Source organism: Arvicola amphibius, chromosome 3 (assembly GCF_903992535.2).
Source record: "Arvicola amphibius chromosome 3, mArvAmp1.2, whole genome shotgun sequence".
Lineage (NCBI taxonomy): Eukaryota > Metazoa > Chordata > Mammalia > Rodentia > Cricetidae > Arvicola > Arvicola amphibius.
The window spans coordinates 27,081,754-27,107,158 of record NC_052049.1 but is presented as its reverse complement, the minus strand read 5'-3'; positions in this window follow the sequence as shown (position 1 = coordinate 27,107,158).

Below are 25,405 nucleotides of genomic sequence, written 5' to 3'. Positions count from 1 at the left end.
CAAGTCATGCCGCCAAAGTCTGCTTATGGTTGAATGAAAGATGTAAAAATAAAATAATTCATAGTAAAACGATGATGTAGTTTGGTTTGTGGGGACTTTTTAAAATTCAAATACTATCATCATGTAAAAGACGTGAAGATCATTGGGCAATAAAAGTTCCTTTGTAAAGGGGGTGGAGGGTGGAGAATTAGGGAAGTTGGTTCAGATGCAGCAGCAGGGCACTGCTTCGGGGAGGCTCCTGCGGGGCCTGAGGTGTCAGCTTGGTGATGTGTTTAAGAAGTTTTGGCTTCATTTTAATCGTTTTCTAGTAGCCGAATCCACCATGTTATTCTCACCTTCATGGGCTCTCAAGTTCCTATGAAGAAAAGAGTAACCTTGAAACCAAGCGAAGGAGCAACCTGAGGCAAATTTAAGCTAGCATCATGGATCTGCTTCAAAGTGAGGGTCATAACTTGCATGTTCCTTGGGTTAATTTAGGGAGAAAATAATGTTTTTCCAATCAGCTTTTCAAACTGAGACTGAATGTCCGGAAACTTTTGAAAAGAAAAAGTCAGGCTGATTCAACAGAAACTTGAACTGCTTTAAGAAACAGAAGAGGTGCAACCAACTCTTCAGGTCACAGGATGAGTTGTAGGGTAGTGGCCTCTTGCATCCATGCTCCTGGCAGGTGGGTTGCACTGAACAATTAGATCTTCTTCAGGGATGCCCAGCCCTCTCTGGCTGCCACATCTATGCACAACCCTATTCCTAAATCTGCGAAGCAGAACTGGAAAAGCATGCGTTTTTCATTTTGCTTTTGCCTTCCATGGATGGCCACGCCAGGCTAATCAACATAGTTCAGTAGCTCATAGTGGTATTCACAGATATTCACCATAAAAAGGAGACAGTTTTATTTCTTCTTTGGGTTCTTCTTATGGACGTGAAGAGCAGAAGGAACTGTTTTTCAGGACAAACAACCTATCTGTGCCCAAGTTCATCCATTGTTGCAACTTTTCTATAGTTGTCAACACCCACATACGGCTCCTTTTTCAGAGAAATCCTTGCCAAATCCACATCTTGAGTTTGCGTGCTAGAAAATATCATGGTTTGCCTGCATGCTGGAAAAGGCTTAATAAATGACTTTGATTCCTTTTCAAACTCAGCTTCCAAGATCCAACAAGCATCATCAATAACTCTCTAGGGAGCCTTATACAGAACCACCCCCCCCCCAGAGGATTCTGCATGTGGTCCCGGAGACCACCTGGAGTGGACACCTTGCTGTTGAGTCCATTGATGTGCTTCTGTGCAAAGACAGCATGCTTATGTTAAAGCGGGTCTACTTCCCCCTCCCTTCCTACCCTTCCCTCCAAGGGTTTCTCAGTAGCTTTGGAGACTGTCTGGAACTCTCTCTGTAGACCAGGCTGGCCTCGAACTCATAGAGATCCACCTGCCTTTGGCTCCCTAGTGCTGGGATTAAAGGCATGCACCCCCACGGCCCAGCGCAGGTCTGCTTTTCTAAATGAGAATAATAGAACACAATAGCTCCTCTCTGGATAGTTCCAGAAACACTTGGTTACAGGATTCAAGTGCCTCCATTTCTGTGAATTTCTAAGAGTTGACTGTGGAAACAAAGGTTGCTAAGGTAACAAGTCAGAAGGAGAAAAGTTGCTTATGTCACCTGGAGCACGTTGACCCCAGAAACCCACCCAACTCTCTTATACACTAAAAACAAAAACATTTGTGGCATAAAGTAAATCAGGGGTTGGCATTCGTCCCGTTCATTGGATCAATGAGTGATACAAACTAGATGACTCAGATCTTACAGTGACCTCTCCTTAATTTGAACTGTTCTATTTATGTGGCTCTAAGGATCAGGAAACTGAGAATAAAACCACAAAGTTTTATCTCTGCCTTTCTCTCCTGTCTGGGTAGTGATTGTTACAGATTGGTATGTAGAAATGTCTTTGATATGCCTGTCATTTGAGATTAAACGCCAGTTCCTCTGGGGCTTTCTGTTGGGGGATAGGGAAGAAGTGGAAGAGCTTCCTCAAGGGAATGAAGACCAGCAGAGGCATGGGGGATAGCATATACGTGTGTGTGGAGGGGTATCTTCTCTTGCTGTGTGGCATGTCAACATCGGGTGTGTGTGAAGGACATCTCTAGAGGAAGGAGTCTTCATTCCTCCCCCACACACACTTGTCTCCCAAGTTCTTACAGAATTAATAGCTAACACATACCACCGATCCCATCATGGTATCATGGTTGCTCCCTTCATTTCGAAAAGCGTTGCCTTCTTTCTTCTTATGGACTGATTATGCGACCATACCCTGGAGATCATGAAGCCATGGGCTGCTATGTCATGTGAGAAAATGCTCGTTTTGGCTTGGTTCTGTTGTAGCTGCTATTGTTGTTGGCTTGTTGGCTTTTGTCTATTGACAAACTTGACATCACTAATACAAACCCCAGGTCAGCTCTCAAGTCAGAAGATAGGATGCAGAGACAGAGCGAATCTGTGTCAGCTGATGAGTGGAGGATGAGGAATCTTGGCACATCTCAGGCCAACTCAATGAAAAGCCAGGGTGTAGTCAGGAGAGTAATGAGTGGCGATGACAGGTGTGTCATGGCCAATGGCCATTAGTCTGTGCACCATATTTGGGTCATGAACTTAATAACGTAACCCTACCACAGAGAGGTCTGTCTAACCTAGTTAAAATATGCATCCGAAGGCTTTTACTATAAATTAAACTTTTGCCTCCTTTAATGTGTAAGTGATTATGCTAAACGTTAGCCAAGAAAAATCAAGTACACAGAGAGACCTCATACTTTATAAAACACTTGACACTAGAGAAACAAATAATCCTACAATTGACTAAGAGAGGGACATACGATATCTTTATAATAAAGAAAACATGGCCTCTCTTTGGGGAAAAGCCAATACTCTAGTACTAGTAGGGGAGAGAAAAAAAACAAGGCACTAAAAAGTATACTGTATCTAAAGGAACTCCATGTGGAGCCACGACCAAAAGCATGTCGTTGACCTCTCTTCAGTTCCAAATGTCCTTTTGGGGCTCTGCGTGACAGTCTGGGATGAGTCAAATGGAAACTTTCCAGGGACTGCTAGGTTAAAGCACAGGCCAGAGATCTGTCCACTAAGAGAAGCTTTATAAACAAAACTCAAGATAACCTAGTGGCCAACAACACTGCTCTGCTATCGGTCTGCCCAGCTGCAAACCCAGCTCCATCACTTGGCAGGTGTGCTGTGCTCAAGTTTGTTCAACTGGTTCTCAGTTTTCCCTTCTAGAAAGGAAAATGAATAAAGCCTTCTTCTTTTTGAAATTCTCATAAGGATCAGGAAATGGGGGTATACCAAATGTCCACCATGGTGTCTTTTGTGCAAGCACCGCTATTCATTACCCAAGCAGATAGACAAAATGTGAGCTGTAGGCATCACGACTGTATCAGTCACACTTGTGACCAAATGGCATAAGGCAATGTGGGGAAGCAGTGGTGACATATAGTTGGAAAAAAAATATGTTAATTAATATGTTAATAGTTGAGTCTCCCCTGTGGTCCAGAAGAATTTATAGCAAACATGCATGTGCACGTGTACACACACACACACACACACACACACACGTAAATGGCAAAGAAAACAGAAGCAAACCCAAGTCATGGTAGTAGCTCTGGTGTGAAGCAGACACCTTAACAGAACAATGAACTTCACCAACGACCAGATAAACAAATGCAAGTTAACAGCCCCAGTACTGCATGGCTGAGAAGTTCTGCATTTTGACTTAAATGTGTACAGTTACAGTTACAGGTCGCCTTTTAAAAGTCAAGAGATCAAAGCAAATGAACAATGCTTGCAGGTCATCAGGCAACGTTAACAGCAAAGACCAAAAAGGAACTGTGACTAACATGTCCCCATCCTATCTTCTCTTCCTAAAGTAATTAACCTGCTATTTTAGGGTAGTTGAATGCAGGCCATCTTCCCTTCCCATACCCTCCCTTTCCTAAAACACTTTTAGAGGTTTTGTTTGTTGAGAGTCTATTCTGTCTTATTCCCAGCATGCTTTTCACAAGCTTTGGACAACAATCGGCCCTCACCATTCTAAAACCTTCGTGTCCTAGAAGTCTTACATGAAGTTTTGGCCATCTCAGTACATTTTCAAGTTTTCATTGAGTCATCCCCACAGACCAAGACAAGTGTAGAGGATGTAGACAACACAACCTTTGCAGGATAGCCCACCAAGTCTGCTGCAATGTGAACTTAATCCACTAGCCAAAGGCATGCACAGGAAGTTCTAGTCTTAAAGTCATCAGCATGAATTTTGTTGAGTTCAAGAAAATGTTGGGGAGGTTAGGTAGTCAGGAGGTTGGCAAGACCCAAGATCTCAAAGTTGCTGTGCAAGGCACGTAGATACGTTAATTACCTTGATTGAGGCAGTGTCTGGACAATCTACAGGGGACTGGGAGAGAGTACAGGCAGCAGACCTCACTGAACCTCAGAGCACTTCAGGGTAGTCAGAGCACCCAGAAGCCTCTTTTCTCAGGACAACTGAGGCATCCTTGTTCAATGTCTTGCCTGGAGCTAGGCTTTTGTGTTTAGAGGTTCTCCCATTCACTCTAACAAGGTCTTCTGACTCACTCAACCTGGAGACTTGGCAAGAATGCTTTCCTACAGAGTGGTAGTTTACAAATTAAATTTTTGAAATTGGGGAATATATAACAAAGATTCCTTGAAGCATTTGGTTTTTCAACTAAGGGACAGGTTCTCAACCTATGAGTGGCAACCCCTTTGGGGGGGTTGAACAATTCTTTCACAGGGGTCAAGTAAGACCATCTGCATATCCGATATTTACATTATGACTTATAACAGTAGAAAAATTACAGTTATGAAGTAGAAGCAAAAATAATTTTATGGTTGGGGGTCACTACAACATGAGGAACTTATTAAAAGGTCAAAGCATTAGGAAGGTTAAGAACCACTGAGCTAAGCACTACCCTTACAAAGGACAAAAAAAATTATGTTGGGCATGGTGGCATACTCCCGTAATCTTAGCACTCCAGGAGGCAGAGGCACGTAGATTCCTGAGTTGAAGGCCATCCTGGTCTATAGAGTGAGTTCAGGAGCTACCCAGGGAAACCCTGTATTGAACAACAATAAAAAATAAATAAATTTTTATATAAAAATACATAATCCATAATAATTAAGGGTTGTTCATCTTGAAGGCGAATGCTGTATAAAATTGTAAAGGGTTGTATGCCATAATTTTACAATTCAAATGGATGCAGCATAACTAAGAATAGAAACTGAGTGGACCGACTGGGTTATGACAGTGGGTCTCTATCCTAGCTCCATGTAAGAAATTGCTACAAACCTTCTGCAAAACTTACTTCACAGATAAATTAAATCAGAATTTCTAGAAAAGGAACCCCTAATGCTAACAGTGTCATGAATATAAGTGATCTCATATAGAGCCAGGATGAGGATTCCATGGCATAAATGACCTGCTTGGTGCCCTTGACCAGAGGTTAGCAGACATACCTTACAAATGCCATGGAATCTAGACCCCTGGGTACACAGGCTTAGACTTAACAGGTCTTCATGGATAGGAGTGGGGACAGGAGTGAACTGATAGTGTAAGCCATATGGATGTCAGGGATGATAGTGTAAGCCATATGGATGTCAGGGATGATAGTGTAAGCCATATGGATGTCAGGGATGATAGTGTAAGCCATATGGATGTCAGGGATGATAGTGTAAGCCATATGGATGTCAGGGATGATAGTGTAAGCCATATGGATGTCAGGGATGATAGTGTAAGCCATATGGATGTCAGGGATAATAGTGTAAGCCATATGGATGTCGGGGATGATAGTGTAAGCCATATGGATGTCGGGGATGATAGTGTAAGCCATATGGATGTCGGGGATGATAGTGTAAGCCTTATGGATGTCAGGGATGATAGTGTAAGCCATATGGATGTCAGGGATGGAAAGCTCTGTCTTGGAGATTCTCTTCAGACAAAGCCCTTCCTTTGACAACCCAGAGTCGTAGGAATAGTTTCAATGCACACAAGTTCGGTTTTCTAAGGAGGAAGCCTTAACTAGGCCAACCTACTGAGTTCCAAGGTGTTTTTATCTACACCAAAAATCTTACTTTGACCTTGCTTGATGCAAAACAATTGAAGCTTGGTTTTCAAATGGGTTTCCCTTGTTCGATTTACAAAACAGTGATATGCTTTGATAACGATATGCCTTTGATGAGATTTCAAGAGTCACTGCTGAATATACTTTGTGAGTGCTTACACCATGTCAACATGAAAGAAAAGAGCAGAAATATTGTTCTGTTTTCGGGGAGGAGGGGTTGTATGTTTCAGACAGGATCCCATTATATAGATCAGGCCAGCTTCAAACTCAAGAGCCTCTTGTTTCAACCTCCAGATTGCTAGGATTATAGACATACACCCTTATCAAGCTTGAACAGTAGGACTTTCAAATTGAACTGCACTGCAAGTAAGATTCTTAAATTATACCATTATCAACCACCCTACTTTTCTCTCTCTCCACAGACCAACATTTCTTTAGTTTTTTTTTGTTTGCTTGCTTGTTTTTATTTTTGTTGTTGTTTTCATTTGAATCCCTTAGATCACCTTTCTCTTTAGAGGGGGTCCTGTTCACACAACCAGTTTGAGAACAGAGATTTACTTATTTCCAATTTCCAGTTGTGTCTATTTCCACTGGCCAGTAGTATCTTATTCTTTGTGGTTTTGTAGGCCTCTCAATCCATCCTTCCTTTAAAATGGGGGGAAAGGGGGGGAAAGCTTCTCTCTCTGAAGCTTCTTTTTTCTTCAGTACTTCCGAGACCAAATATACTTCCTGTTCAGGCAAAGGTTCTTCTGCTAAAGATAACTCAACTTCCCCCCTGCTGTTGACTTTGTTGAACTGGTGGAGTTTGAACTCTGGGATTTGGGTGCTGATCCATTGCTGTCTTGTTTTGTTCTAAGGTTGCCTTAGAATGGAATTCGAGATCTAAGAGTCAACCTAGCACTATTGAAAATCCTTTTGCAAGTTCATCAGTATTTCTAAAGTCAACACTACCAGATCTGCCTGTTCTGGGGCAGAACAGATAATAGAGGTGTTTTTAAAACTGCACTTCAATAAATACCTTGTGTCCTTGGTCTTATCAATCAGAAAAGACAAACCTTTGACTCAACAGTTCCTAGCCACTGGGTGGGGAGCTACACTCCTGCTGTTCTAGAATTTGAGAGACTGAAGCAGAGGATTGCATTCCAGAGTAGCCTGGGCTACATACATAAATAAACCTTTGTTTTATTTATAAAAAAAAAGAAAGAAAGAAAAAAGAAAAAAAAAAGAAAGAAAGAAAGAAAGAAAGACTTCCATCTTAACCCAGTAGAACATAAGTTTCATCTATCCCAGCTAACTATTCAGCTTCTGTAGTTCTGAAAAACTTTTCATAGAATATTGGATCCAAATGTGTGATAAGATCTGCCCACATCAACCAAAACCACCTAAAATGACCCTACTGTGACTTTTAATCAAATATTGAATAACATCACAGCTAGAAAAGAATTGTGAGCAATTGAAACATTTCAGAGAAAATAATGATGGGCACCAATACGGTCCAAGAGAAAAAGATGCTGGATACTGAAACCTTGCCAATTCCCTAGAAGCTAAACTCACAGAGAGCAACATGTGAAAATGGGGAAGTGGTGGCTGGAGATTGCCCCTGCATTCTAAATGTATTCATTTTGTAGCAGCAGCTTGGAGTTGAGGAGGGGAAAGGAAAACAAAAGAGGGGAGGGACACTGAAGAACCTTAAAATGGCATCTTTATCTTTCTTAAAGCTATACTCAAAATGCACACTGTGCCCCATAAATGTGTAAAGTTCCTATGTATAGGGACTGGAGTACGGTTCAGTGATAGAGCTGTTGTGTGGTATGTACTGAGCCCTGGGTTTGATGCACAGCACTGTCAGAAACCACCACGATAATTATTAGCTAAAAATATGGTCTTCCAGGAAAATAGGACAATCATGAAATAAAAATACAGTGTGTTACTCGATCAGACTCTAGGAAATAGAAGCTGAAAATGAATATTATAGTAGTTCAGAAGTTCTTTCTGATAAGGTATTGTCAACAGACCAAATTTCATCTGATTCTTCTTCAAACTTACGTAAACTTTATCTCTCGTAATTGACGATAAATGAAAAATCTCTACGTGATTGGGCCTAGCCTCACCATCTCACACTCAAGATGGGCTACAGTCCAGCTGCAGCTGTTTAGAGTTATCTTCCTCAACACCCACAGCTGAGCCCGACTCTCTCAGATCTCATGCAAATCTGACTGACACCATTGTTCATCCAAGCAGTTAAGCGTGTCTTGCAATCAGACGCTCTGACTCTGTGGAGCAAGCCCCTCAAGAAAGCCAGTCTCGTAACATCATATTAACCATGATCAGCCAGCCAGTCTGCAAATGAGACTCCAAACTATATGAGAAATTTAGTCTGCTTCCCAATGAAAAATTTCTTAGTGGTGAGATTATTCGAATGAACATATTTTAGGTTATGCAAATAATCAGAGAGAGAGAGAGAGAGAGAGAGAGAGAGAGAGAGAGAGAGAGAGAGAGAGAGAGAGAGAGAGAGAGAGAGAGAGAGAGAGAAAGTGTGTGGAGGGTTCATTCCGGGGCATCATCACTAAAGGAACTGCTGTTTGACAGTGTTTGAAGGGGATTCCCTGTTTGCATCAGTAACTTCTGACATAGCTTTGACACCAGCCCTTTTCCTTCAAAGGTGTCTCCTATAATGCTGTGATTTCACAACTTGCTTGAGCTGACACTGAAGATGACGAGGCTGAGTGCTCCTTCCTGCTTATCTTGATGAGTTCACATTGTAGAAGCAGAGATCTGCTTGGTGAGAAAAACCTAGGCTTTAGAACTAGACTCTCTGAACCCCGGGCCCCTCACCCAGGAGCCCACAGCCTTCCTTAAGCCTGAGACTCATCTGTAAGCAAAATACATGACACATACTAAGAAGCCATATTGTCTGGCAGATTCACAATAAATACGACTATTCATTTAGGCACCATTATTTAATACTTATTTGTTTTACTATTTATGATCTGACGCTGGGCAAATAAATCATTAACTCTTCCCAGACTTCAGCGGCCCCGGCTATGCGTAAGTGAAACCTTATGACACCATCTATACATCTTTCCAGTTCTAAGAAGCCCAGGAACGGGACCACATCTGCCACCAATATAAATAAACCACGAGCACAAGTTCTGAATTCTGCTGAGCAGCGGTTCTACTTCTGCATTTCACAACTTTCTCCAAGAAGACAGAGCAGCAGCAGAGGAAGAGGAGCTCCTGTCTGCACGATTCCCCAAAACGCAGGGTCCAAGATGTGCGCGCTGAGTGAAGGCCCCGCTCCTCGGGGAAGAAAAGGAAAAGCTGTGCTCCACAAACAACAAAGAAGTCCCAATGATTGATTTTCAGCAGACTTTCGTTTTCATGTATGCATAAGACATTTATATCATTTTTAGTGAATTTCTCAAACACGGCATGGAGGTTAGGAATGCTGTAGCTGGAGAAGGGGACAGAGGTTTGGGGAGGGAAGGAGCCCAGCTTGGATTCTTAGCTCTCCCACCTACGGGGTGAACCAGGAAGCCCCTTTTCTGTTTTGTGGGGAGGAGCCACGTGTCAGCATTGCAGGAGTCTTGGATGACAATAGGGACTTCCTTCCAAATGTCCTCCCTTAACCACAGTTCATACACTGAAGCCTTGGTTGACAGGGGTGATGGGACTAAGTGACCACAGAACACATGTAGAATAATAATTTGTTGAATTGAACTGGACCCAACTTGGTTTCGGGTATTAGTTGAGCCCCAAAGAAAACTGAAGCTATTCATTCTTTCATAGGAGTCTAAATAATGACCTTTTATCCTATGTCTAGAATAGGACTGATTAAATTAAAGGGCATTTCCCAATGAGTTTGACACAGGCTTTTAGGTAAAATAAGTCACAGGAATCAAATGTACGTGCAACAGGGAGTATACTGAGGGGCAAGATATGGAGTTGAGGGAAAACTGTCCTGGAAATGGTTATCAGGGAAGAGGATCCCAAAATGAGTGTGAAGGATGCTTCTAGAGTAAAAAGAAGGAAGCCCAAGCTAGGGCATGCATGATCAGGGGACACACAGGCAGGCGTGGGAAGGGAACGAGAGGAGCAGAATAGAGTCGTGATGTAATAAGAGATGGAGACTGGAGCAGGGGTATGACTGGTCTTCAGGTAGAGAATACAGATCTTCATCTTGGACCACAAGGACTCCACTGAGTAGGTTAACATGGAGGGAATGATCAGGTTTGAAGTCAGAGCTAAGCTAGAGAGAGAGGAGCAGTGGAGATATTGGGAGAAGACGGGAAGCTACTAACTGCTGGTAAAGGAAGAAGTTTGGCATTGTGGCAACCATGGTGGAGAAGGCTGACATGAGAATGTGAGAAGAGGGGATCATACGTAGGAAGACACAGACACTTTTCAGCTAATCCAGAGTTACAGCTTGTCCCAACCACAGGGCTCAGAAATCTAAGACCTGGGTGATAGAGCAGCCCCTGTCCCCCGTTAGTCATGTAGAAAGTAAGGCCAATTGGAGCGCAACAAAGAGCACCAGAAACTGTACACTTGCCTTTAGTTGTTCCGTTTCAGATATGATTACTAGGTACTTAATTTGGCCAAAGTGTAATCATTGTTCCCAGAGGACACTAAGCAGTGTGTGTTCCTGAATTAAGAGGGTTGGGGAGCCAACACAATACTGGACAGGTAGAAAAAAATTATCAGACCTTTTTTCCCTGTAAAGAGATGAAACTGTATCTATCTGTAGAACATAGTAGTGTTGTAACACAATTTCTTTTAGACAGAGAACTGAAGCAATCTTGTCAGCTTTTAAGAGCTTCTTAAAGTTTCATTCAAAGAAAAAAACCACTGAAAGTTGAGGAAAGAAAGATCTAGAGAACCAACAAAAATAAATTTATAAATTAAATTATGACATCACCTCTAGTTTGGAGAAGTAAAAACTGAAAAATAGTCAGAGGAGAAAGAGTCTAATACAGTGCCACACACTTGTAGTTCCAACTATGCAGGAGGCTAAGGCAGGGGGTTCCCCTGAGTGGAAGGGTTCAAATTCAGCATGTTGAAATAAACACATTTGCACAAAATCATCATGCTGAAACACACACATTTGCACCACCACCACCACTACTTACTCCTCTAAAACTAAACAAACAAACACATAAGGATGATATGTAATTGACAATAACTGTCAACCTCAGTTTTTGATACATAAATAAGAATATTCTCTTTGGCCAGGCAGTGATGGCACATACCTTTAACCACAGCACTCAGAAGGCAGAGGCAGGTGGATCTCTGAGAGTTCAAGACCAGCACACACACACACACACACACACACGCACACACAATCAATATTCTGCATGATTATAAAAAATGTAATTAAAAAGCACCTTCTTGACATAACAATTTTGTTTTAATTATCTTTCAAGACATTAAAAGGTACTTTTTGTTTTATTTTGGTTTGATTTGGTGTTTTAGAGACAGGGTTTCTCTGTGTGGCCTTGGCTGTCCTGGAACTCACTCTGCAGAGCAGGCTAACCCAAAAAGTGCTTTGTAAGCACTAATTATTGCTCTTATTGGTGTCGCTGAAGTTCTCATCCCAAGAGTTACAAAATGTAAACATCAGGTTGAAGGGTTCAGGAAACTTCAACCTGTTGAATCTCGAGTATCAAGACGACTCAATGATTTGGCCTGAGGCTTATCAAAAACACTGCATGATTATTGGATTTAACCAGCTAAGGTCCTCAACAGTCGCCTGCTCAAATCCTGAACGCAGAATTCTGAATATAAAATCCCTGAACTCACATGCGCATCAACTCCATGTGAGCAAGCACTGCCAAGACTCCCCTCCGAATGTGTTTAAATTGAATGGCTGTGAGCTTCTACAATAAAAGGCCTTTCTTTTCATTCCTCTTCTTATGAAATGGCTTTTACCCCAAAAGTAGAGAGGCTTAAGCGACTCAGATTAAACACTACCTAGAGATGAGAGGATGCATTGAAACGCAGCGGATTTAAAAGGAGTCTTCACTGCGGTATCGTATGTGCCGTTCAGGTCCCCCCGGAACGCAGGAAGGGAAATGTCCTGGAACCATAATGTAGTTATTGACGTCAGAGACTCTGAAGTGAAACAATTAAGGGCTTTCACTTCATTATTTTGCAGACAACTGCGCATTGAGAATTAGCTTCATGTCAGACATCACTCTAGAAGCTGAACAGGGGCGAAGAGTTAAAGAGTCAGTCACCAGGCTTCTGCACGACCCGCAGCAATGTGTAGGAGGGGGTGTGCATGACGGCAAAGTGGTGTGAGTGTGACCTCCGTGGGGGGACCGAGACGGGTACAGAAAGGACATCCCGGCTCTAGCCTCGAAAAGGGACTCGCAGAATTTGAATTCTTCTGGCAAAGTGAGGAAATTGTTTCTGCCAGAACTCACAGTGACAGGTGCGGGCTTGAATTTGTACCCAAGAAATAATTGATAAATGGAAATCGCTACACATTCCCTGTGCTGAGACGGGCTCACATCATAAGATTTAGACAATCATAGGAGGTAGATACTAGAGGTGAGGAGGGTAATGTTGAGGAGAAACACGTCTGCAAATGTGTGTGTGGCCACCGGTGTGCTTATTCATTCACTAAATATATCTATTGATGATCTCATAAAATTATTGATACTTCCACTTTTAATGTGACACCAGATGTTGATACTAACACATCTGCCAGGAGGGTGCATCTAATCATGGAAACACTGGAGAGGTCCAGAGTCACAGTGTGTAGCTCTTCAAACCAACAGTGACTATACAGCAATATATAAACAGATCTTTCACTAGGAACTTTCTGGATTATGGAAATATCTGCTGAAAATGACTGCATCTACACTCAGCACTTGGACTGTGTGGCTGTGGGCTGTAGGAACGTGTCCAGTCCCATCTGATGCTCTTCCATGTGGATTCAGTGACCTGCATACTATGTTGCCTGCCTGGTTTGAGCTGGAAGATCCATGTCTGGCTTTCAGGTCCTTATCTATAGGTCTGTGTTACTCCTCAAGGCACGGCTAGCCCAAAGCAACCAACCTATCTCTATGATTTCCCAAAGTTCCGCAGGGGTCTCAAATGCTGATGATGGCTTTGCTGTGCCTTCTCTTTCGCAGCTGTGTTTCCTTTGGGAAAGAGTGGCTTTCTGTCTGCTGCGGCAAGCAGTAGTTACTTCTTCTCCTAGTGAGAAGTGAAACCAGGGCCACAGTGTGTCGTTTCCTGGGCACTTCCTATTAAAGTTCCCTTCCTTTCACCACAAAAACCAGATTTAGAGGCGCAGGTTCATAGACCAAGCATCAAGACTGTCGCTCGTCAACTGCACACTCTCGGATAAACTCGGTTTCTGTGCATCGGCTCTTCTCTTCATTTTCTGAATGTGAAAATTCTAGTCCCAACCCCGCAGGGTTGTTAGGAAGCATAACCGCAATATTACATATAAACAGCCTTATAAAGGTGTTTGACACCCACCATAACTCAAAGTCTGGCTGCTGTTACCATTAATGACTTTACCTCCTAACGTTTCTAATAGCGTGTAAATTTCATATGTACTTCATGCCCCAAATGGCTGTTTTCCCACTCAAAAGAGATTCAAAGATTGCATCTATATTATTATTGTGTGACCATGCATTGAGGATGTCTATTTGTGCAGTATAAAGTGTAAGAGAGGAGTACACTATTGTTTAGTTATAACCATTTTGTGGTGGGGTGGGGAATCTCCCTGAGATCTGAGAAAACCATAGAACTTTTTAGTGTCCAAGGCAATTGGCAAACTTGAAAATTTGCCTACTACTGAGAAGAGGAGATAAAGTAGGATAAAAATCTCATACTTTCTACTGTTACCTTGCAGAAAAAAATGTTTCCTCTTTGTATTTGCTTCATAATAGTTTCCTGAACATGTTCAAATTGTCATGTGCTGAACTAGACTAGATCAGACAGGCATACATAGTTCATATGTGTACAATGTGTACAATATGTGTATGTATGTATACATGGAGGGAATACATACTCAGAAGACAGAAGCAGGAGGATTGTGAGTTGGTGGTCAGCCTGGGCTACATAGCTAGACCTTGCTTTTGTTGTTACGATCTTGCAAAACTTCGAAATTTGTAAAGTGTGTCTATTATCATCAATGAATCTCTGAATGTGTAAGCAAGGGAGGATTGAAATAATACAAAGCAATAGGATTCTCTCAGAATATCATAAAAATAGAGCTTTGCCACTGAAAAAGGAAAGGATGAAATTAACTGGAAAGGTGGAGGGTCAGGAAGAAATGAGATCAAATTAATTTAAATTGTAAAGTGACAGACATGGCACACATAACAGGAAACATCACAAATAACAAATGTTTTTAAATGGACTCATTTAGAATCTTCTTCATCACCAGACCAGATGCCACTGGCCAGCTAATTGGGAGGCTGAAGCCCAACTGTCATGAGTCCAAAGTCTTGAACTAGGGAATAACTTCAAGGGAAACCAGGGCTACCTGTCTCCCAAAATAAGAGCTAGAGGGCTAGTAATATACTTTCATGAAAGAGTACTTGCTTAGCATGGGTGAGGACCAAATTTAATCCCTAGTACTGAAAAAAAAATAAATCTTTCCCAAGATTTTTCAACAAATTGTATAGTTGGATGGAGTTCTGTCTTTGTGCAATAATTTAATGGTCGCCTTAAAGATGAATTAAGAGTAGATTTATTTATTTATTTTTGGTTAGGATTCTTTTTGGTCTTTTGATGTTGTAATTGTTAGAGGCATTTCTTGCTCTATGTAAATCCCAGTTATATGAGCTGAAAATAAATAGAGAACCCCAGGCTACAACATCAGTCTTCTCTCATTCTCTTAACAGTGGGGTTATAAACAGCATAGTCTTGATGGAGATGCTCTAAAAGCTATATTGCTTTATATTTTAATTAATTGTGTATGTGCTTGAATTGATTAAGCATTATTAATAAGCAGCAAGAAATGTTTCGCGCTACTAAAACAATGTGGAGACCCCAGATGAAAGCATAAATATTCTTAGTATAAGTGCTCAGATATTTAAGTCTTTCCTAACTTTTCTAGATTTTAGAAACATTGAATCATCATTAAAAAGAACTCTATAATATATTTTGACATTCATTTTAAGACAAAGTCTTCCTAAGTACCCAGGCTGACCTTTACTCAGTCTGAGACCTGGGATTGCAGTTCGCTATCATGCTGCCAGAAACATTCTATGCCATTTAAAAAGCACGTTAAACTGCTTCAGTAAGGAGAATGTTGGCTTAAGAAACAAAACACATCTGAAAATTAAGGCTGAATTAACAGGTATTCATCTGAAAAGTATTACAACTGCCCCTTCAAAACCATGTAATAGGCGAGAGACACTTCCCCTCCCTCCTACCTGACTCAACCTAACTTCTAAAAGTGGAGAATCCGTAAAGAATGTGTCTCAGTTGTTCATTTCACAGAGAACTCAGCTTTTGTTTATAGTTACAGCGCACACATATTGGAAAATCTTTCATACTGCAATATTACAGAGAAAAATGTTTCCACCTTATGCTCATCTAGTAGTAATTTAGTGGGCAAGTAAAGTTTGCCAGGTGATGTACCGGACAAGATCTGGCATGCATAGATAGACAGCTATCATATATAATATACATATTATATATATATATATATATATATATATATATATATATATATATACACATACACATTCACATTCACATACCTGAATCACACACTCAGAACCATGAAACAGGAGTATTGTGAGTTGGAGACCATCCAAGGCTACATACCAAGACCTTGTCTCAAAAAGTTAATAGAATAAAATAAAATAAGGCAAACTAGAAATCATGAGATGTTGTTGCTGCAATGAACAAAGAGTGATGGGGTGAGATGTGTCTGGCCAGAGGAGCTGCCTTAGGTTGAGTGATGTGCCCATGCTTGGCTTGACTCTGGTCAGATTAACTTCTTCAGCACACAAAAAGCCTTCCTAGAAGAGTCCAGAGTCTAAGGGGGAGGTTTGACCTGCAGATGTAAATGGAGGAATCATTTGTATGTAAATGGATATTTAAACTACGGGTTTGCATAACATCACCTATAAGAATGAAGCTGGAAATGATTCATGACCAGCTGTCAGGGGTTGTTCTAAACATGGGGTCTTGAAAGGGTGACAGTCATTAGCCATAACCACATTTTTCAAAAAAAGTAAACATTTTAAAGATCAAGTAGAAACATTTTATGTGTACGTGTGTTTGAATATCTAACCTGAAGCCACAGGCTAGCTCTACACCATTACTCTGATTAATGTAGACAGGATTTCAAATAATGTAGAATGCAAGACAGATCGCCCGGACAGTCTTTGCCATTTTGTGCAGCCTAAATGAAGCTGTACTAACTAGAAACTATTTTCCTGAGGAGTCATGTTTCCCCAAGACATGATTCACAGTTCGTATGTGGTCTGAAATGAATGGAAAGACACCAAATGACTCTGAATTACAACGTTTTACCAAACTATTCCCCATCACCTCTATACCTACCAGAGAGGATAATGAGAATTACTCTGAGGAGAATTTCTCAGGCATTCTGTATGGATCATCCATTGATTACTGGATTGGTTGTTTGGGCTTAGTTGATCAAGCAGGAGGTTGATTTTTTTTTTATCCTAGAATTCTGCTTGGTAAGCACTAGCCCACTGACCTATGTTCCCAGCCTTCCAAGGGAATCAAATGTGTTCTAACTACACCCTCCATGTCTCAAGTCCTCCAGAGGAGTCTTCCATGCAACCCTGCTTGGAACCATTGGCTTCTTCAGAGCTCAATAAAACTGTTATTGGCTGAATATAAATGCCTGTAAACTAGGAGACAGTTCAGTGTCGTTCAAATGTTTTTTTATACACTATCTTTTACACAACATTTGCCCCATTTATAGAGACCAGAGCTTGTTTTAAGGAGACATTTATAAATAACAGTTTGTTGCAAATCAAAAATTGTCAAAGTACAGAACTAAAAAAGGCTGAGAGATGGTGTAGCATGCCTTTAATCTCAACACTCAGAAGGAAGAAGCAAGGCCAATCTCTGTGAGTTCAAGGCCAGCTTGGTCTACAAGAGCTAGTTCCAGGACAGACACCAAAGCTACACAGAGAAACCCTGTCTCAAAAAACAAAACAAAGCAAAAAAAAAATTAAAGAAGAAGAAAAAGAGACTATATACTACTCTGTTTAACAGCTGCCTTCTCTGGTTGAAAAGAAGATTTGTCAGGTAACTTTGAAAGCAGATTCTTCTCACTTATTTCTGATCCTAAGAGGAAAATATATAATGTGTGTGTGTGTGTGTGTGTGTGTGCGTGTGTGTGTGTGTAAGTGTATCGCTTTGTAAGATTAGAGATGAGCAAGAGAAATGTTACTTCCCAAAAGATCATGAGGCCAACTCTATTTTTGAAAAGGAAGGAAGTATCAATTTTAAAAACTGTAAAATAACATGAAGAAACCATTGAGAGAATTCAAAACAAGCAACAACTACAAGCAAGGATTGTATTTATTACAGCCACCAAAGGTAGCTGGATTTACTCAGACGAGATGAAAGCATCTTAGATAGTTAATACAAAGGGAAAAAAATATAAGACACATTATTTTAATAGTTTAGCTGCAGCAGAGTCTCCCTGAAAGATACAGACTACCTTTGTAGAAAAAAAAAATAACTTGTAAGCTTGCTTTGAGTGGGGAAAATGAGATTTATGCTCCAAAACACAGTGAAGAAAATGATCGCTTTGCTAACTATTAGGTAAATTGTTCCTCACAGAAACCTGACAGTCACCCAGTGTTTAGAACAGGGAAGAGGAAAAAGCAGGGAGGGAAGCAGAGAAGGAAGAAGGGAGCTAAGAAACAGGACAGGCAGTGGAGCCTTGGTCTCGGAGTGCAGGAGGGAGCCATGGGTGGGACGGTCCAGAGGTGGCCACTGAGCAGAGGGGTCCAGGCTTTGGTTTTTCCAGACAGGGTTTCTCTGCGGAGCCCTGGTTGTCCTGGAACTCATCCTGGAGACCAGGATGGCCTCCAGTTCAGAGATCTGCCTGCCTCTGCCTCTTGAGGGCTGGGACTAAAGGCCTGTGCCACCATCAGCTGGCCAGAGAGGTCCAGTCTTGACTTAAAGTCCTCCTCGGTGCTCGGTGCTCGGATTGTGCCTCCCTCCTTTACCCCCAGGGAAGTTGTCTAAGCACATTTGTGTTTGGGTTTATCCAGCTTAGAATGGCAAACAAACAGCAACAGGGGAAGGAAGTATAGTCCCCAGGCCACCCCCAACCAAGCTCTAGATTCCAGAGGGAAAAGGTAAATAGGTCTCATAAATAACAGAATCAAGGTGACTTTGAGATGCTTAAATCCCAGAGTCACTTGAGGTATAGAAGCCTTAATTAATAGTGGTTGTTTTTCCCAGAGCATCATGGAGCATTGGTGTGGCCCTGGGTCCAGGAAAGCTGAGGCAGGGAAGATCAAGAGTTTGAAACCAGCCTAGGTTACATGTCAGCATGAAACCCAGGAAACAAATAAAACATGAATGTCACGGGGAGAAAGTACTTAAACATTAGTGTGGTTATATTTATGTCTGGTATTGATATCTTAGATATATCTGTCTATAGTTTGTAACAACCAGTGTCTGTCGTTATCCTTGAAGAATTCTTTATTGTTCATTAAAGAGTTACAATCTCTCTTGGATGACAAAAGAATTAAAGCCTTAGCTGGATGCAGACTATGCTCCGGGTCTCACAGTGGTCATCTAAGCAGGATCCACATTTCACTGGCACAGTCCACAGCAAATAATAAATAAATAAATAAATAAATAAATAAATAAATAAATAAAAAAAATATACTTCTAGCCTTTGTGCGTAAGTAGAGATACTTAGTGACTTCCAACTTTTTGGTTTCAAGAATGTTTGTGAATTGAGTTCAGACTGTGGATCTTCTATCCAATCAAAAGTTATGAATATTCTCTAAAAACATTTATATAAAGTTTCAAGGACTTCATCTCTTTTCTATTCTAAGAATTCCAGTAGTAGTATTACACAGTCTTGGGGGGAAAATGCTGTATTTGTGGAAATGTGGCTCACAGACATCCCTGCATTCACCCTGGGCTGTCAATTTATGTTGTTCCTAAGACTGGACTCCCAGTACCCTACCTAATATATTCCAGTGTCACAGGCTGGTTTTCTTTAAAAGGAAAGAAAAATGTTATTTTCGTGTAACTACTCTGTGACTTGGCAGTTACGTTCGGAGTGTCTCCATCCTCGGCTGGAACAGTGGAACAGTAGACAGGCTCACCCTAGGTCCAAAGACTCTTGAATCCTCCCTGTGCGGCTCTACACTGCTTAAGAGATCTGGAACAAATCATTTAGCCTCTCAATGTCCAGTCATACTCAGTAATGAGCAAGTTCAAGGTTAACTGTAAGAGTGTTTCCAGAGCTAACATGTTATGACCTGTACTATAAAATGCTCTTAGGAAGCCAGGCACACAGATGCATTCTGAAGACAGGAGGAGGAGGATAGAGAATTCCAAGCCAGCCTGGGTAACATAATGAGACTTTATCTTACGACCAAAACAAAACAGAAACATGCTTGCATGTTATTAGAACAGGGAAAAATTTCTTCTCCTCATAACAATTTGCTAATGGAAGAAGTTATGCCTGCTGACTTAGTAATCTGTATTTCTTAAGTACCTGGAGAGTAATATAAATTCTAGTTACTTAGATAAAACAAAAGGATGTATAAATCTATTCCCAAATACTCTATAGATTATTTTCAGCACATCACACTATGATTAGGTGAATATTCCTGTACAACAAAGTGGGTTCCTATTGTTAGTGCAACGACCACGGAGAGCCTCAGGGGTGTGGTACTGGATTTGCTATAAGCTGAAGTGTCAGATCCAAAAAACGTGTCCCCTTCTGTCCTTTGAAGTGTGAAGTTGAGTTCTAAGTTTTTATTATTTTTATATTTTTCTCTATTGAAAATTTTCCCCCATAGAATGTATTTTGATCGTGGTTTCCCTTTCCCCAACTCCTTGCAGACCGCCCCACCTCTCCATCCACCCAGCTCCAAGCCCTTTCGTTCTCCCTTTAGAAAACAAATAAACAGGCAAACAAACAACCAGAATCACAAAGAACCACAATAAACACACAAACCATAAAAACACAAAATCAGGAGACATAAGATAAAAGCCAAAGACCAGTAAGAAAAAAATAATATGCCCAAACAAATCAATTCCGAGACAAAAAGTAAGTCTACAAAAATGCCATTGAGTTAATCGGGTGTCGGCCATCTACTGCCAGGCATGGGGCTTACCCCTAAGCGTGGGTAACATACCCCATGGGATTCCACTGGAGAAAACTAATTTTTGCTTTGCAAGTAGATGTCACTCACAGATAGCTTCTTGGTCACAGAGATCATGTCCACATAGCCTTCAACCCCTTCTCTGCACTGGGATCCCATCTGGCTTGAATGTGCAGAGAGCCTGTGCAGCTACCACAGTCTCTATAAGTTCATAACACATTAATCCTCTTGTATTTCCTGGGCATCACCTATCCCCTCTGGCTCTTACACGTCCTCTCCTGCATAGCTCCCTGAGCCTTGAGGGACTTGAGGAAGACATCGCATTCAGGACCTAGTGTTTCAAAACTCTCTCCCTCTCTGTCCACTGCCCTGTTGTAGGACTCTGTGTTGGTTCTCTGTTTTAGCAAGAGGAAGCTTCTCTGACAATGGCTGAACAACACTGATGGGAATGGGTATTGTTATGTTGTTTTAGCCTAGCAATTGTATTTAGTTTTCCAGTCTCAGGTTCTTGGTTACCAGCACAGGGTCCTAAATTGAAACTGAAACATGCTCCTAGCGATGCTAAAGCATGCAAGGGCAACCCGTTTGTATTTGGTTTCATGGTTTGAGTTGATGAGGTCTCTTCCTGAAGGAACAGTTCCACTGAGATACGGACTCAGATTGCTGGATTCAGAGTCCAGAGCATTAACCATTACACCACCGGAGCTGGCGCAGGTCCTAAGTTAGCATTCTTAGAATAGTAACTTTTTTTTTAACAGCTAATGGACTAATGGAAACTGTCCAGTACTGATGGGCCTTTACATTTCAGTCTTTGTTCTTGTTTAGAGACAGGGTTTTGCTTTATAGTCAGGCTTGTTTGAGGCCTTTTTACCCGATGTTACAATGGGAATTCCTGGGTAAACGCCTTTATGAGTACATCTGAATATATGCATATAACATGCATATTACCTTCAATTTGTAACCACATTAACAAGATGTATGAGGTCCTCTAATTAGATCACAAGTGGGTAGACAAAGGTAGAGCTGGAGAGATGGCTCAGGGGTTAAGAGCACTGACTGCTCTTCTAAAGGTCCTGAGTTCAATTCCCAGCAACCACATGTTGGCTCACAACTATCTGTAATGAGACCTGTTGCCCCCTTGAGGAAGAGACCTGGTCAGTCGTCCTCATCTACTTAAACCATGAAACCCAATATGGACAGGTTCAACAGAACCTCCATATACAGACTGCCTATGCATGCTTCTGCATTGCCAGGGCATAAATTTTATTCGTTTTAGTTAAAACATACACAAATTACAGCCAAGACTATAAAGTATTATTTTGGGAAGTAGAGTGTCCTCTGGATTCCTGACTATAACAATAGAGAAGTATCAGGAAAAAGTTTATGGGTTTAGCTTCTGACATTCCCTGGAGACACGCTCTCAGAGCACAATCCTTAGTCTCCTGGCTCTTAGATGCTCACCTACCGCTTTCACGGTGTTTCCTGAGCCGCAGGTGCAGAAGTTGCTTTGTAGATGCAGCCATTGGAACTAGGCTCCACAACTGCATTTCAATTCTCTGTGATTTTCTGTAATGGTCCCCATCTGTTGCAAAGAGAATTTCCTTGACGAGGAATGAGGACAATACTTATCTGAGGGCATAAGGACAAATATTTAGAATGTAGTTAGAGACTATGTTGCTCTCATAATAAAGCGGTGGTTGTGAGTTCTCCAAGATCCATGACTTCACTAGCCCTGGGTAGTTGACTAAATTTCTAGAATGAAGCAGAATTTCCCGCTTGTTGAGAGAGTTTTAAGTCCAATTAGAATTAAGTTTGGAAATATATTGAAAGGTTACCAAGTTTTTAAAACTTTGGAATATGATAAGAAAATTTCCATTTTAAAAGAAAATAAATCTCATAGGTGAGAAGCCCAGGAGATCAACACAAAGCCTTTCCTTCAGACCCTGGATAGTAGCCACCAGCACTAAGAGGACGAAATGTCCAGCTTGCAGTTGGGAAGCCAGGCTACAGGCCCTCAAGTTATGCACAGTGCATCCTATAGAGTTCAGTGATAAGCTGAACTGAATGTATAATACCTCATGGAAGATGTTACACACCTCATAGAAACAGAGAAGGCACTGCAAAAATGCTGTTGGATGATAAATTTTCTTGTTAAATGTTCTTCAACTTCAGAAAAAAATAGAATTATGTATCCAAGTGTTTAGGATAATTCAAACAATCTTATTGATGGGTATAGTGATGCATTAATATTTTTAATAACTGTCCTCACACTGCTTAAAGGAAAATAGCTTGTGTATTAAAATGAAAGATGGACTTGGTGATTCCGATTTTAAAAGAATAACAGAAGTTTAACAGAATTGTGTTTTTTTATATAATTTATTTAACTTTATTTTATGTGCATTGGTGTGAAGGTGTCAGATCCCCTGGAACTGGAGTTACAGACAGTTGTGAGCTGCCATGTGGGTGCTGGGAATTGAACTTGGGTCCTCTGGAAGAACAGTTAGTGCACATAACCACTGAGCCATCTCTCCAGCCCTGGAATTGTGATTTTTAACTTATAAGCTGTTTATGAAACCGTTGGACTAGTAAAGGGGATTAAACTTCACTATTATATATTTATGCATATTTGAAGGTGTGTGTGTGTGTGTGTGTGTGTGTGTGTGTGTGTGTCTGTAACCCGTTCCACAGAGAGTGTGGAGTTCTTTGTGGTTGAAGTCATGCAAAGTCTTGAATTTGATCCTCAGAAACAAGCAAGCAAAATAAAAATTTATTAATTAGACTTGAGGAAAACTTCATTCAGCTTTTGGTCTCTATTTCTTGTTTCTATAAAAGGAGCTCGCAGTGCAGTCCAGGCTGACATCACAGCAATGCTCCTGCCTCAGTTTGCTGGGTACCAAGAGCACAGATAGGTGCCACCACACCCAGCTAAGGAAGTTTTGGAGTTAAACTAACACACTTTATAAGACGTTGAGAGCTCAGATATGGCTCAGCCATTAAGAACTCTTACTGCTCTTGCAGAGTACCCAGGTTTGATCCCAAGCTCCCACAATGAGTGGCTCACAACTACCTGTAATTCTAGTTACAAGGGACATCAGAAGCCTCCAGCCGCCACAGGGACCAGCACATACCCACACACAGACGTATGCACGTATAAAATTTTTTAAATGATAAAAACAAAATCTTAAAAAGGTTAAATACAAAATCAAACTAAACTAAAACAAGAAGTGACTTGGATAACTAAATATGAAAAAGTTATTGTACATATTCAAATGTCCCATAGCTGTGGTTAATTAAATTAATTAGGGGCGAGTGAGATGGCTCAGTGGGTAAAGACTTTTGCTGCTAAGCTTGATGAGTAAGGTTTTATTCCAGGACCCACATGATGACTGGAAAAATCTGGCTACTACAGACTGTCCTCTGACCGCCATATTTACCTCCATACTGAGTCATGCATGGCAAGCCTTTAAACACACTCGTGCACGCATGCGCGCACACACACACACAAACACACACACACACAACACACGGAATAAATAAGTAAATACAATTTGAAAACAAAAGCAAAAATGACTCAGGTTTACAAACAGAGTGACAGCCAGGCAAATGACTTCATATCTAAGACCCCATTAGGATGTCAGTCTCTCGCTAAAAGGGTTATTTCCATTACTTGGGCTTAAACATATGTTGAGAGAAGCGTGTTAGCTTCCTGAAACAGTGAAAAACACATGAGATATAAATTTCAAGCAGGGCATATATCTCCGGGGTAGTGTGTTTGTCTAACATGTGCAGGGCCCTAACCCACGTGCCAAGCACTATAAAAGAAAAGAACATGGAGATTTTTTTGCCAGGCATGGTTGTGCATGCCCATAATTGCAGCACTTGGAAGGTAAAGGGAGGAAGCTGTGGAGTTCAAGGTCATCTCCTGTTACTAGATCTCCTGTATCAAAACAAAATTATTTATGTCATTCTAAAAATAAGAAAGATTTGTTTGGGTTCCTGGCTTCTGAGGTCTCAATTCAAGGTCACTTGATCTACTTATCTGGATCTTTGATAGCAGTGAATCATGGCAGCAGTGTGTGGTGGAGGATCCTTGGTCACCTCATGACTTGATGGAGAGTGATGGGGAAGAGAGAGAGAGAGAGAGAGAGAGAGAGAGAGAGAGAGAGAGAGAGAGAGAGAGAGAGAGAGAGAGAGAGCAGGCCAGGATGTCAGCATCCTCATTACAGACAATACTCATGCCTCAACTTCATTAGGCCCCTCCTCCTCTCAGAAGCCAATGGGCCTTTCTTGATCTTATTCAAATCATAGTAAAGGAGTTGTTAAATTTTAAAAGTCTTATCTAAGAACTTTCTAAAATTTTGAGCTTTATTAAGTCACTTGTTAAACTTTTATGCAAGAATAACTGGCTGAGTAATATTTTCTATATTCTGGAGGCAAAATATCCACTTATTATGTAACAAAATAAAAGATCACTTTTTGCATAAAGATACATTTAATAACTACCACCTGTACTATATCCTTATAAATGCAATACCACTAAGAAATACATTTTTGCTTTGGAGGCAGGGTCTCCCTAGGTATCCCTGACTGGCCTGGAACTCACGATGTAGATCAGGCTGGCTTTAAAGTTACAGATCCCTGCCTCCCAAATAAGGGGATTAAAGGAGTGTGCAAGGAAAACATTTTTAAAGAGGCTCCCACAGTACCTGGAGATGCCTCCGTAAGTGCCTGACATGGGAGTCCAATCCGCTGTGCCCATGTAGCAGCCTGTGGTCCCAGGGCCGGGCCCCAGAGACAGACTAGTCAGTCAGTGAGCTCCATGATCGGGGAGGGGAGGGGGGAGGAAACTCTGTCTAAAAAAAGAGAGAGAGGAAGGTAGACGGGGATAGAGGAGATGCTTGTACTACACACACGCTTGTACTACACACACGCTTGTACTACACACACGCATG